Here is a 16,259-nt window from a genome sequence, read left to right as displayed (position 1 = left end):
TACAACCAGACTGAACAGAATCACCCTGAGCGCGGTCGTAAGAAAGGATTTAAAGGGGTGCCTAACTCTATGTAACCACCAAGTTATCTGATTAGTGATGCGACATGTTGAACTGATAGGGGACAGCTGTAGAAAAGATCGTCCGTCTCTGAATCACATAATCCTAAGTAGGAGAAAGAAGGGGTACCCTCTCCTTGACTCTACGATTGGTGACCACGAAACTCGTAGCTGAGTCTAACACACTATCTAGTTATTTTTGTGAGCCTCCTAACTTTGGTATTCACTGTCCGATCTTCCTTAGTCAACTCCTAATCTTTTCCGACTCTGACGCTATTAGGTTTGTGTCTTCCCTTCCTTTTATCGATAGCTTCATTATCCTCTGATTGGTGTTAAGAGAGGAAGGTTGTCATCAGTTCTGTAACAATCTGTTCCCGATCTCCTGGTGCTCTGCCATGAGCATAACTATCTCTTCCTATCGTTCAATTACTTGACTGATACTGACAATCTTGTGCTCTCAGCCCACACACTGCCTGTGACTGATCAACGAAATATCTTCCCTCCATCTCCCTTGCTCATGGATTGGTGTTCGCTAGAGGATCTCTTTCCAAATGCCCAATACAAAGGGCACTAGGAAAGTTTTGCAATGTGAGTGAACGCTTTAGACTTTTTCAAAATAATTTCCACCCCACTCAATTTACTTCTACATACGTCGAAACCAGTCACTGAACCAACTCTGCCACTTTTATTCGATTACATTTTCACACTCTTGATCCCATGCTGCCAGAAGCTCCTCGTCGGATGCAAAACGCCGCCCTTTCAGCTTCATCTTCACTTCTGGGAAGATTGCGAAGTCACAAGGGCAAGATCAGGACTCTATGGAGGGCGATCAAGCACAGTCAACCCTGATCTGGCAAGAAAATCCATTGTTGCATTAGCACGATGTCCCTCTTGCTGCAACATTTTCCTCACAGCTTCAATGTTTTCCCCAGTCACTGATTCAGACGGTCGTCCAGAACGAGAATCATCTTCAACCCCAAAATTTCCCCTCTGGAACTCCTTTTACCAGCGGAAAATTGTATGTGCTGGAGCATTGTCGTGATGCAAGAGCCAAGTGTTGAGCCGTGACCTTGGACGGAGCTGCTTCAGAGCCTGGGTGACCTGAGGCAGACAAGTCTCACTGTACCACTTCGCAGTTACTGCCCTTTGTGTTTCTAGCACAACCCGAGTCAGGATGACCCCTTTAGTGAAGAATACTGCAATCATCCTTTTCTTCACTGACCTTGACTTTTGTTCAGTCATAGGAGTACCCTCATCTTCAAACAGGCACACCTTGTTCTGGGATTTTGTTGGGACATCGTAATAATAGAGTCAAGTTTCGTCACCTGTAACGATGCTATTGGCGTTACGTGAAGTCTCATTTTCTAACTGTTTTAGCATTTTTCAGTACCATTTCACTCGATGTGCCCTTTGCTCTGAAAGTGAATGGGGCATCCTAAGGGAACAAACCTTTCTAATGTGGAGATGGTATTGTAGAATTGAATGAATAGCTGGTACAGGGATGTGGAAGGTCTCTTCTACCTGCCGATATGTCATACGCCCCTCTTGCTGCAACATTTTCCTCAGAGCTTCAATGTTTTCCTCAGTCACTGATTCAAAGGGTCGCCCAGAATGAGGATCGTCTTGAACCCCAAAATTTCCCCTCTGGAACTCCTTATACCAGCGGAAAATTGTTGTCCGATGTGGACAGTCTTTCCCCAGCACCGGAGTCATTTCCTCTAGGCACTGGTTAACAGTTAATACACGAGCAAAATTGTAGCGGATATTTGCGCGATATTCACCCTTAGACCACACTGACATCTTAACATACTATCATTCCCACTGCTTGGTAACAAATGGTGTGAAGGTCGCGCCTTGCTGTCTTCTAGACCGGTTTTCACCCCTCTTTTCATCCCTCACCATAAATACGGTGTCCAGCCAACTGGTTCTGCGTATTGCAAAATTTTCCTAGTGCCCACTATTAAGTTCATGATCCGAGTGAGTGTTTCTATTACTCGTATCAGAAGTGCGTACAATCGAGTAATATAACACGAAAATAAACAGTGTGGACCATTACGGGATTTAGAAGTAGTTAATTATATTCTAAGTGGTTAAAACAAGCAATTGCCGTACCTGCTCAATGTCCGCTGTGCTATGAACATCTTGTTAAGTTTTCATTGTGATGTATGATGAGATGAGTAGCTCGTGCGGTAAAATGTCCCTGAGTTGCAGTTTCTTCAACGTTTGTTACATGAATATATCTGGATATACTTGGTAGTTCTCATTCCTCTCACGATAAAAACAGATCTACACATTTTCTCATTACAGATACCGTAATGTGAGCTACTTTAAGAAGTACAATCACACCCGCGGTGTACAACTGTTCATTACCAACGCCTTTCTTATGACAACGCTGGGGATATTTTCTGAAACACCTGTTTGCTCTTGTAATTGCTAAACGCGCAGAGTAAAGTTAAACATTCTTTCAATGTCAAATTACGACGAATAATATGCAGTCTTATTGTCTATGAACACTTGTGTTGCCGTTAGGCACGCATATTAAATCGCCTAACACTTGGATGTAACTCATTGGTCGTCCGAGAGAGAGAGAAATATCATGAATTTACACCAGTCACCTGTCTTCACAGAATTGAGACTCATTCTTACAGTAAGACCTCTATTTAACAAGGACTGCATAGTCGAGGTTGCCAACACGTCCTTGATTCTCCTGGAAGGGTGTGAGTTCGAGAAACGTGAGAAAATAGATTTCATTTTCTGGAGCAGCACATGAGCCCGAGGATCACTCAGCCTGCTCCAGAAATGAGTAGCAGGTTAATTGATGGGCCCAAAGTGATTTCGTTCTTCCTCGTAGCTGTACTAGGGAATGCACCATCCGTTTTGTTTACTTGTAGCCAAATTTCTCTCACTGGTGATGGAGGACATTTACACTCGTATCTCAGGGAACAGGAAACATCTAAAAGCAATTGGATTCTCATTCAAAGAGAACTGAGGCGTTGTCTCGACTGAAATTAATATACAATTGATTCAACGCATTACGCAAATGCAGAGACTCGGCACTAGTGAAGTGTAATTGGCATTGTTCATTTCTTAGCGCGACGATGTTTACCTTTCCATGGAACTTCCGGTAAGTTGTACGTTCCTAGTAACGGCTAGACTTGATAACGTTACTGAGAGTTCCTCGTTCTACTGCTAACGAACTGAGTTCTCTCACCTCTGGAGTCAGTTCTTGTGATACACAGCAAAGTTCTACTGCTAGTAGTTATCATAAACAACTGAGTTCTCTCATCTCTGGAGTCAGTTCTTGTGGTACGCAGCAAAGTTCTACTGCTAGTAGTTATCAGAAAGAACTGAGTTCTCTCACCTCTGGAGTCTGTTTCTGTGGTGCACAACAAAGTTCTACTGCTAGTAGTTATCAGAAAGAACTGAGTTCTCTCACCTCTGGAGTCTGTTTCTGTTGTGTACAGCAAAGTTCTACTGCTAGTAGGTATCAGAAAGAACTGAGTTCTCTCATCTCTGGAGTCAGTTCTTGTGGTACGCAGCAAAGTTCTACTGGTAGTAGTTATCAGAAAGAACTGAGTTCTCTCACCTCTGGAGTCTGTTTCTGTTGTGTACAGCAAAGTTCTACTGCTAGTAGGTATCAGAAAGAACTGAGTTCTCTCATCTCTGGAGTCAGTTCCTATGGTGAACAGCAACTTTCTCCTGACGTAAGTCAAGCTGAGCGATTGGCACTGACTGAGTCGGTCATCTGGAAAAGGGGACACGTCCAAAATATTGCATTTAACAGTAGAGATACAAAATGGAATTAACAAACGAAATTTTCGAATTTGCATATAACTAGTAAAGGGCCATTTATTCCTATCATACGGATTTCAGATCCCATCCCTGAAGGTAAGAAAAATCAAATTTTGTTTTCTGGATGCGTACAGTTTTCCATGTGAACTGAATTTTCTTAGAAAATATAAATGAAATTTTCATCCCTGTCCTTTAGTTTTGATTGCAATTTGAGTTTCCGTTACAATGTCGTTTTTCAATCAACCTATAACATTTAGAAATCAGAGAATTATGAAGTGATCCTAAACAACGGACATATTATAGTTTTAACAAAAAAAATCAGCAAACATTCATTCCGTCTTATAGGACATTATATTTTTCAATACGGTTTATGTTCTCTCATCGAGAACTGACCTTGTAACCATTGTAATGAACATATTGTAGTCCCTGACCGTAGGTCAAGAATATGAAACAAGAACTGCAGGTAGCTTCTCTTTAAGGGGATCAGAATTCTTCTTCATGCAGAGCTTCCTGCTCAGTAATTGGACAGTTGTTGTCAGTGTCCTGGTAGAAACTGGCATCTTACCACCAATATACAGTATAAGTTTCCTCATGTCGTTGACCTTCTTAATATTAATGGGACTTAGTATACCGTATACTGAGAGAACGAATGGAGAATAACGTAAAATAATTGAAGTATTATAAGAAAATTAAGTTTCACACTTGACAACTGTTTTGACAACACCAAGTATGTCGTACTTTTCATAAGAATGCAAGTGTATTTTGCACAATTACATCTTCTGACAGGGCACACTTACATTCAGTGAACTCATCTATATCAGGAAGTGTATTTTCAGCTTCCGCAGTGGACTTCAACTTCGAAGACTGTGTCAATCAGCGGTAAAGGACTAACAGGTCCTTGTACTTTTGCTTGGAAATCGGAAGTGCAGTGATGAAAAAATATTCGGCTGTAGTTTATTCGATACAAACAGGTTTGTGTCATCATTCAGTGTGTATTCTGATTTCAGTCGAACTGAAGGATTCACCTGATGAAGAGAAATTTCATTTTTGATCTCTTGTTCTCCTTAATCCTTGGCTAGCTTCAATTTCATTTGTAGAGTTCCACACTTGTGACATGTTTGAAAGATATTCCCTAGAATATAGAGTGCGACCGACACGGAGTACGTAGTGAGATTCAAACGAACGAACCTCAGCCACACATCGCATCACCAGGTGACTTTAATACAGAAAACATTTCTCAGCTGACAATATAGGGCCCCAATACTGCGAAAACCATAAAAGTAGGGAATTTCCTCAATTGTGCCGAGAGTTGAGGGGCTAACGTGTTATGTTGTTAGCACTGGAGAGCTCTATCAAACTAAGAAAGCAAATTTCGAAAATCACTTCGAGCCTAAAACCGCTTCGTCATTACTCGTTTTCTATCTTATTCAAATCCTAGCTGAAGTGTTCTTTCTATAATGTGTTCCTTGGTTCAGCACTCTCAGGGATCTTTGATTTTTTGAAAAATGGATCACGCCCAACGCAGGTTTTTCTATACCGGGGCATCGATCCTGTACTACGCACTAACCAAGGGGTGGAGCATGGCTGTCCTGGTGAACAACGCCACCGCTGATGACCTGGTCAACTTGCCGCCCGGTTTCCAGTTTCAGAACCTCACCAGGCTACCCGCGGTCAGTCGCGGCGCTCGCGGGGCCCGTGGGGCGCCATCCGGAGGGACAACCTAGTGACGACGTCTGGGAATTGCCTGCCGCCCAGCACGCCGTACATCAGCCATCACCAGTTGTGTCATGGACTTGTGGAGTGATTCTGTGTATTGTTTTGTTCATTACAGCCTATGCAGCCTTGATCTTATTCTTTGTTAATGGTATTCTCATGCATAATTTGTTTGTACTAGATCTTCGGACCGCCCTCCTGTATTCTTTCATGTTAATAAAGCACTTGAGGGTTCCAGCTTGACGCCACAATCGACGTGCCGACTAAGCGAGTTTGGGGAGTACCCTCTGGTCGGACGCCCGATTGTAGGTCTCCAGGGGAGCCTCTCGCCACCGTCGCCCGGACGCGCGCGGCTGCGCGGAATGCTGCCCGGCGGTGGAAAGGTGACGCCCCATCGCCCCGAACCGACAGCCGACTGACGTCCCTCCCGGGGAGAGCCTCCTTATATAGAATTGAGGCTCGCATGTACTGAGGACAGCACTTCCCGGGAGGGAGCGTCAGCAGGATTATCGGCCGACGCTATGGGCCCCCACGAGAGGCAAACGCCTCTCTGTGCTGCTTTATTGAGAACTTGTACATACAAATCAAGAAGAAATACATTAGAATACAGGGCAGGTCCACGGCCCGACTACAAAGTGTATCGGACCACGGAACTGTCCGTATACACAAGAACATGATCATAGCCCAAGTGGGAAAAGTCCTGTACGAAGTGATGCACTGCCACGACCGCGGCCACATTGATCCGATAAGGCTGGTGGAATGCCTGTGCCCAGGCCTGGTTCACTGCAGGGCAGACTGCTGCAACGCTTTGTGTGGTGGCGTCGCTGTAGAGAGCCACCGGACAACTGGCGGGGCGTCGACAGGAACTGAGGGGTGAAGAGTCCTCGTACCCAGAAGAACTCGCCTGAAAGGATGTGTTTAGCAGGGAATACCGGCCACCCCATGACCCAGCAGAGCCAAGAATAGTAGCCGGCAGCCTGTTGGAGTTGATGTGGGGACAGGTCGTGCAGCTCGCGCACAAGGGAGAGGGCGCGCTGCTAGGTGACATGATGCATGGTCACCTCTTGGCTGGGGATGTCGACGGTGACGCCAAGATACGTCAGTATGGGAGTCGGGTGCAGCACCGACTTGGAATAGTTGAGGGTGATGCCGAGAATCTGGGTAAGATAGACATCGATCTCGTGCATGAGAGCGTCCGTGAGATCGGGGCTATGGATGAGCCAGGGATCATCTGAACACCGAACTCAAGGGACAGCAACAGCCCAGCGTTGCATGACGGATGGGGCCAGGCTATGTCCCATCGCCAGGCGGGTCCAGCGGTAGAGTATACCGTAGGGGTGTCGGGTGTCGCGGGAGATCGGGATCCATGTGGGGCCATATGGACGAAGGCTTAAGTGAAACTCTGCATAGACTCACATTAGCGCTCGTAGTGGTGCTTAAGTGACACAATGCATTGGCTCACGCTAGCGCTCGTAGTGGTAGACAAAGGCAAACTGCTAAACTAATCGACCGGGTGACGATGATTAAACAAATGGTTGCAGTTTTTAGGAATCAATATAGAATATATTCTCATAGTTTATTATATTTTACTTACTTAACAGTCGTATCTCACATCGCTAGGATATTTTCAGCATTGAGTTGCTTGCCAGAGGCCTAGAACTGTGGATTTTCCTCCCTTTTCTTCTTGCGTTATGCCATATGTTGAAGCATTTTTGTTCATTACTGCCGATGTGTTTATAAAACTTCCTCCGCACACTTTCACTCATACCCCATCTGTCTTAAGATATGAAACACATGACACAATTCTAAATGTCCCCTCATCAGGATCTCCTGTTATGTATCAACATGTGGTGTTCTCCCTTGCGCACTTTTACTCATACTACATCTGTCTTAAGATATGAAACACATGACACAATTCTAAATGTCCCCTCATCTGGATCTCCTGTTATGTATCAACATGTGGTGTTCTCCCCTGCGCACTTTTACTCATACTACATCTGTTTTAAGATATGAAACACATGACACAATTCTAAATATCTCCTTATCAGTATCAACATGTGGTGTTCTCTTACCTCTGCTGCCAAGAGACCAATATTCTTTCAATAATATTTCTCGTACGTCTTCATGAAGTCTCTCTTTACACTTTGATCGATAGTCGCTAAGTGGTTCCATTACTCTGGCTCTAAAGTGGTGTAAGATTTCCCCTTTCCGCTGTTTTCAACCTGCGAACAGCATTCTTCTCGCGAAAAACCTGATGGAAAACATTAACATCTTCTCCACTTGAGCTTTCAACTTACACAGGCAGAGAATCTGGATCGTTTCCCTGTTGTCATTCACTTCTTCACTTTCATCTCTGGCCATTGGCTGCAACACTCAAATGACCATTGTTGTACTCCTGAGCACGTAAGCCCGTACACTAAGGGTGCAACCTTACTCTTTCTCCCCTGTAATGTAAATATAGTGATTTATAGTTACTTTTCTAACTGTTGGGATTCTATTCAGTATCGCTCACCATACAATTTAGGGACCCCACTTTCCGATACGACGTCTGCCACGTTGGCACTATACAGTCAGGATTTATCTCGTGAATTGCCTGAATTACGTATTGCCACTGCAGTCACTAGTCTTACATTTGCGGGTATAATTGTAAATCTGTTTGGCTAATGCCAGGTGGCATATGATAACGTAGCATGTGTGAACGCAGCATTTTATTAATTTGGTTTTATTTCGTCCAATACTTAGTACAGAAATCAGTTAGGATGTCTAACGAGCACGAAATATCATCAAGGACTCCTACGAAATGAAAGCAACGTTACCTCGTTCACAGAAATCTTTTCAGACATTGCTACGGGTTATTGAAAAAGGAAGGCGATGAGTTGTCACTCTTAGTGATATGGACATTATGGCAAGAGTTTCACAATTAATTACGGCAAGTGTTAATTTTAACTTTATTCCTGTGATAAGTTTCTGATAATGAGAATCAGTTGAAATGGAAAAATACTTCGTTATGAACCTATCCTAACCAAACCTAACCTAAACATGTCTTGTCTCGAATTATAATGCGGTTTGCAGACCTACCTTTGTGTATTCTTATTGCCTTACGGCATATGTGTATACAATATACCTGCTCATGTGTATTATTACAGCGAGGTTTCGTTTAGATTTCTATTCTGTTTACTGGGTAACATCTGCCACCTGGGCGACTGTCCTAAATGCTTCCAGTAATACTGGGTGGTTTGCACACCATTTCTAGAGGCAAAATCCTCCACTCTCTTGTAAATTAATAGTTTCCGACTGCAACTGAAGAGCATCCTCTATATTTTCACAGCCGCTTACTTGGTCATCAGCATAAAAATCTCTGCGAACAACTTGTGCGTCTCTGGGGAAACCTCGATTCTTCATCTTCAGCAAGTTGCTTCTGTGATCTGGTAGCTAGGAAGGCTGCTGCTGCTGTACCATATGCTACAGTTGTCAGTCCATAATGACAGGGTGGGTTCCTAGGAGATTCACTCCAGATAATATGCTAGCGTTCCTATCATCTGCATGAACCATGACTTGCCGATACATTTCAGCAATATCTGCAGTGAAGGCAAAGATATGAATTCTAAATCTTAGAATAATGGAGTAATGATCATCTTGTATTGTCATTCCAGCCATTAATATATCATTAAATGAAATATTGTTAGAAGTTTTAGCAGGTTAATCAAATACAACCCTCTTTTTTGTAGTTGAGCTACTAAGCTTTAAAACTGGATGATGTGGTAGATAATAGTTTTCACCTTCATTCCCTGACCTTAGCCATATACCACATGGCCTCATACTCGTGAAGAAGGTTACAGAACTCGTGCTTAAGTGAGGGCTGCCTACTGAAATGCAGTTCTAGTTGTGCTAGTCTTGACATGGCATGACTGAAGGAGTTTCCCAGAATCTCAGGTTTGTGCTTGAGGGGTAACTATACTATAAATCTACCTGTAGCTTCCCTAGTGGTACTGTAAAGTGCCTTTCTGTTGCTCTCTCTTCTCTTGTCATGACTGGGGACGTAATCTCTTCTATTTCCCTGGACTGCTGTAGCTGCGTGTCTAACCTGTCCTCTGACTTCGAGAAACATGTGATTAATGTAAGACATTATTCTCTTCCCCCTGATGGAAGTGTCCAGCAATAATCCATCCCAGTTCAGTGTCTTGAGGAATAGGATAATCTGGTGATCGAGTTCTGGGACCAAGTTTCAATAATGAAAAGAAATGTTCTGTACCCATTAACAAATCAATGTCACTTGGCGTGAAGAACTTGCGGTCAGCGAGCTTCAAGTCAGTGAGCAAGTTCCAATGTTAATGCTGAATGTAGAGCTAACACTCTACCCCACCAAGTGCCAAAGTTATGAATAGTGGAAGCCTTTACCTTTCACCATTCCAATGGCCCCCATTGCTTGCTTGTACGGAGATGATTTTGTTCTTTCCTTTTTAAATACAAATACTCATGTTTATTATGTTTGTTTATTCACACTACCTGATCTGTATGTAATTCATTGTCCATGGAATGGCTCTTGATGTTGTAAATTACCGTTCATTTATTTTGTATTGCATACTTTTGTTATTATTATTATTATTATTATTATTATTATTATTATTAATATTACATACGGTATCTCTTAAAATGTAAACAAACTAATATTTAATAAAGTGAATTATTCTTATCTCTTTGGATTCATTTATTTTATTGCTTATTGTTATCGCTATGGCAACATGACTACTTTATGATGTAGACACAGTATAAAAGTATTTCTTCCCAAATAGATTTGTTATACACCCCGTGTGGGTGAAGGACGAAGATGAAGAATACACCCACGATGTACTCTGTCTGTTATAGGAGGCGACTATGAGGGGCTACACAGGGATGATAGTGTTAGAGCCATGAAAATAATTGTGATTAGTACCATCATGTGGGGAATTCCATGGGTCAGCTTTACTTGCGAGTGGTACCACTATGTTAGGTACGCAGTAGATTTGTGATTAGTAGCAACATAAGGTGAGTCTGTATGGGTTTTCCAGTACCCGTGATTGGTACCATTGTGCGAAACACCACGGGTCTGGGCGTTGTCTGCGATTAGTACCACTATATCAGCGACACCATGGGTCTGCGTTGCCTGTAATTAGTACCCACTATATGAAGAAGACCAAGGGAATACTGGAACCCGTGATTAGTACACCTAGGTGAGGAACACTATGGGTTTGCGTTGCCTATAAGTAGCGTCATAATGTGAGAAACACCATTGGTCTCCGTTACATGTGCGAAGTAAAATACTTTTGAGTCATACCATAATGTGTGGAACACCATGAGTCTACACTATTTTTTATTAGTACAGCAACATGACAAATACTATGATTTTACTTTACTAGCGATACGTGTCATTATGACGGGCCATTGACCAGCATTTTGGACCCCTTTACAAAACAAGCATCCTCGATTCAGGTTTATGCTTTAGAAGTAGTCCCTTGGTCAGTAATACTATCGTATATGATAGTTTCTGGGTCGGATCCACCGATTATTTTAAATTCATATCCACCCATTTATTCTTCATCATCACGTTTTTATTCTGCTCTGTGGACGATTTTGAATTTTAAATCGTCATTCTATTTCGTCTCATTTCATACTATTAGGTACTGATGACCTAGATGTTAGGCCCCTTCAAGCAAAAAGCACCACCATCATCATCACTCTGTTAATTATACCCGCACCAATTAGACTACAGGCTAGGGAAATGCCTTTTATTGCAGTACATAACGTTCTTACTTATTTGTATCATTAAAGATCTGAAGATCCATATACGGTTATAACTGGTATAGATCGAAACTGTGTAATTTGGGAGAGAGAAAGCCCATGTGGTATTGCGCGTCACAAGAAACTGAGTGAATTGGCTGTGCAGTTCGATTACACTGCTGTGACTTGCTTTCAGGAGGTGGTGGATTCCAACCCCTCAGTCGGTAGATCTGAAGTTATAATTGTTTTTTCCTTGGTTCCCTCGTTTTTACTTTAGGCTCATTCTGTGGCTGTACCCTTATTAAGGCAAAGACCGCTTCCTTTCATTTTAGTATTAGCCATATTTCCTATGCCATTCTTGCCTTACAACCTGTCCTCTATCAGTGTGACTTAGGCCAATATATTTAAAAAATCTGGTAATTTTGTTCGACTCATTAGTGCCCCTGGAGAATTCCTGGGCGTCCCTAATGTGGTAAGCTTGAGATACACCAAATTGTAAGTTCAAAACATGTTCAAAATGACCCCCCTTTCCCCTACTGCTTATTGAAGAGAGAAGAAGTATAAACAACATCCAAGCCAAAGGAAGGATGTATAGGTCCTACGTGGTAAGTCCTTGAACTTATGGAAATTGCAATAAAATATACAATCTAGATCTCTCTCGCTCCCCCCTCCCGTTGACAATACGGTTATACTAATGCCTAAATCAAAATAAAGGCAGGAAATATTTAACTTACATTTAATTTAAGCTGATGAAGGAGGGAACGTATGACTAGCTCGGGTTGGCGGGTTCGAGTCCGGCAGTATTTGAGGGTGTTCAAATACGCCAGTCTCATGTCTGCAGACATACCGGTACGTAAAAGAATTCTTGTGGGACGAAATTCTGGCTCCTTGTCCTTTATAAAAACCATAGATTTGGTTAGTACAAATATTAACATTATTATTCTCAATTCAGAAATGAGCTTGAAAGCTGACCTAATTTCCGTTCACATAGCTTAGCACATTAGTTCTCCTCTATGTTTCCTGGATAAGCTTGAAGACATAACCAGCCTGTAAACTGAAAATATGCCGAATAATATTGATGAGAGAAAGAAACTGAGAAAATCGAAAAGAAAGCAGCTTGATTTGATTTGATTTGATTTGTTCTGGGTGATATGTCACAAAAGAATAGCTTTACAAAAATGTTGCAAAGTTTGGGCTGGGAAAATTGGAATAAAGGAGACGAGCTGCTCGACTAAGTGGTATGTTCCGAGCTGTCAGTGGAGAGATAGCGCGGAATGACATCAGTAGACGAATAAGTTTGAGTGATGTCTTTAAAAGTAGGAAAGATTAAAATACGAAGATAAGGCTGGAATTCAAGAGGAAAAATTGGGGCAAATGTACGTTCATAGGATGTGGCGTTAGGGATTGGAATAACTTGCCAAGGGAAACGTTCAATAAATTTCCAATTTCTTAATAATCATTTGAGAAAACGCTAGGAGAACAACAGATAGGGAATTTGCAACCTGGCCGACTGTTGTAAATGCAGATCAGTATTGATTGATTGACTGTTTGGTTTAATTATTGATTGATTGATTGATTTTAATTGTTTGATTGATTGATTGATTGATTGATTGATTGATTGATTGATTGATTGATTGATTGATTGATTGATTGATTGATTGATTGATTGATTGACGCTCGTACAAAAGAAAGTAAAGGCACTAAGTAATTTCTGGAACTTTCGAAAATCACACTGCAAAGTCTTCACGCAGAATCCCAAGGAATGTAATGCTATTCTTCAGAAGATGCTCAGCAAGCGTTTAGCTACAGAAGTAGTAGTAGCTGGTCAAGTTTCTAAGTACGGATGCGTATATTTTATATTATGACAAAAGTTTTATAGTATGTACTTATTTGTATTAGACATTAATAATTTTGTACTTAATGTCGTTGAAAACACCTATTTACAAAGCAATCCACAAAATAAAATAATAATAACATACACTTACATTGTGACCAAGAGCTGAGACACACTGGCTAACGTGCGCCGGACAGCCGCCGATCTGACACCTATGAACTTAGAGGACACACTGTCGTGGAGAATTCTGGAAACCGTGCCGCCTAATGGGGAAGGGTGTAACTTAGTTATACTGGCTCTTTCCATTACACTGTGATGCGCTGAGACGAAACGGCGAGTTGGTTAAAAATTTTGCGGCCAACAGCCACATACGTTAGCCGATTGGGCGATATCAATGCGAGAGTTGGAAACAGAACGGAAGTATTCGAAAGGGTAATTGGTAAATGTGGGGAATACATGGTAGCTAATGGGAACGGGAAGCGTTTGTTCGACTTCTATGCTAGTTTGTGTTTAGCTGTTACGAATATACTCTTCAAGCATAAGGCTATTCAGTTGGGGAGCTAAGGGTAACAGGTCCACAAAATATATTATATCTTAACCGATTTTAAATTCTAGAAGTCTGGTTGGAAAGTATGAGTTTTACGGGGATTTTTCGGTGATACAGACCACTATCCGATCTGTAGTGAACTAAGTATCTCTAAGCCTAGAATACAGAAAATGAAATCTATCTGCAAACGAACAAGAGTAGAAAATCTCCAGGACGAGGAGATTAGACAGAAGTACATGGATATGATTAGTGAGAAGCTTCGAACAGTGGACGGTAAGCAGCTTCAGGATATAGAAAGAGAATAGGTGGCATACAGGGATGCTGTAGCAGGAACAGTAAGGGAATGCCTAGGAACGCGTATGTGTAAAGGTGGGGAAAATCGAACATCTTGGTGGATTGATGAAGTGACGGCAGCTTGTAAGCGTAAAAAGAAGGCTTATCAAAAATGGCTCCACACAAGGGCTGATGCAGACAGGGAATTGCACGTAGTTGAATGAAACAGAGCGAAACAAATATTTGTTGAATCCAAAAAGAAACCGTGGGAGAAATTTGGTAATAACCTGGAAAGACTATGTCAAGCAGCAGCGAAACCTTTCTGGACAGTAATAAAGGATCTTAGGAAGTAAAGGAAAAAGGAAATGAGCAGTGTTTTGGGTAATTCAGGTGAACTCATAATAGATCCCAGAGAATCACTGGAGAGGTGGAGGGAATATTTTGAACATATTCTCAATGTAAAAGGAAATCTTCCTGGTGGTGTCACGAACAACCTAGCTAATGGGCAGGAAGAAAGTGATGTTGGTGAAATTACGCTTGATGAAGTGGAAAGGATGGTAAATAAACTCCATTGTCATAATGCAGCAGGAATAGATGAATTTAGACCCAAAATGGTGAAGTATACTGGGAAGGTAGGAATGAAATTGCTTTATAGAGTAGTAGGATTAGAATGGAGTGTTGGTCAGGTATCTTCAGATGGGACAAAAGCAGTAATTGCACCTATCTATAAGCAATGGAACAGGAAGGATTCCAACAACTATCGAGGTATCTCATTGATTAGCAGGGAACAGATTTATATGTAAATGCATATCTCTTTAGGAAGATAAAATTAATTATATTTTTCATTATCTTTACGAATCATGACGCGTTGAGTTAAAAAATGGAGTATTCATTTTCCATATTTTTCCATATTTCGGAGTTTAGTACATATGTTCCATATTCTTCGTCATTAAAATCAATATAGTCCATATTTCGGTTAAAAAGTATTAAATTATATTAAATTAGCAGTCATCTCAATAATGAAGAAATAAATTAAAAATCAGTATTCAAAAAATTAATATTTTAAGTGGTGTGCAGGTCATTATCACGCCTGTCCAGGTCTGGGCTGATAAAGTAAGCTGAAAAGCGGTGCAAAGAAAGAGAGAGGTTGAGCCCGGAAGTGGTGGAGATCAGATGATCAGTACCGTGACTATCTGAATCACACTTACAACACTGATAAGCTGCATTACATAACATCGACTGTGTCTGTGCCATGCTTTCGTAACTAGGGAAATCTCATTCAACGACGATGTGCTAGTGGTTTTCGGATTAGTTTATTCGGGCATTCCCGTCGATTGCTTCATAACTCCATCTAGTTCACTACCACTCTTCACAGTTTGAATTATCAGTGAGACGGATCATAGTGTTCTAGTACGTTCAGTGTGTGCAGTGGTATATTGATATTCATTGAAGACATTAACATTGTTACAATGTGCCTAAAGTAGCTCAGTCAACCAGTTTAAAATTGAAAAGTTACGTATCAGAATTTGAAGAAGATGGTTTATCAACTGACAGTAAGATATTATTTTGTAATTTGTGTCTTTGTACACTAACATCTACTCAAATGTTCCTAGTGCAACAGAACGTTTCAACCAGTAAACACAAGGCTAACAAACAAGGAGATTCCAAGCAGAGACAGTTGTTTCTGACACAACCAGCAACTTCCAGTGTAACGTTCGAGTTCAACACCGATCTCTGCCGTGCTCTCATCTCTGCTGACATACCTCTCTTATAATCAGAGCTTCATGGAATTCCTCGAGAAATATACCAAACGATCCATCCCGGATGAGTCAACGTTCAGAAAAACGTACTGTTCAGCCATATACGATGAAACTGTTCGGAAGATAAGGCAAGAGATTAAAGACGGTCCAATTTCGGTTTCCATGGATGAGACAACAGACAAAGAAGGCAGGCTAATTGGCAACGTAATCATTGGCTTTTTAAGCGAACATTATTGTAAACGGATTCTCTTACCCTGTGATGTTTTAGAAAAGTGCGATAACAAAACTATAGCAAAACTGTTCAATGAGGCTATGAGTAACCTCTGGCCACAGGGCGTTAAGTATAATAAACTGTTATTTTTTATTAGCGAGTCTGCACCTTATATGATGAACGCCGGAGAAGCATTATGTGCTGTATATCCAAGGATGACTCATTTAACATGTGTAGCACATGCCTTTCATCGTGTGGCTGAAGTGGTAAAAGGCAGTTACCCCAAGGTAAATTTATTGATTTCCTCAGTGAAAA

The sequence above is a fragment of the Anabrus simplex genome, chromosome X, assembly GCF_040414725.1.
Source record: "Anabrus simplex isolate iqAnaSimp1 chromosome X, ASM4041472v1, whole genome shotgun sequence".
Lineage (NCBI taxonomy): Eukaryota > Metazoa > Arthropoda > Insecta > Orthoptera > Tettigoniidae > Anabrus > Anabrus simplex.
Note: the sequence above shows the minus strand (reverse complement) of the source record.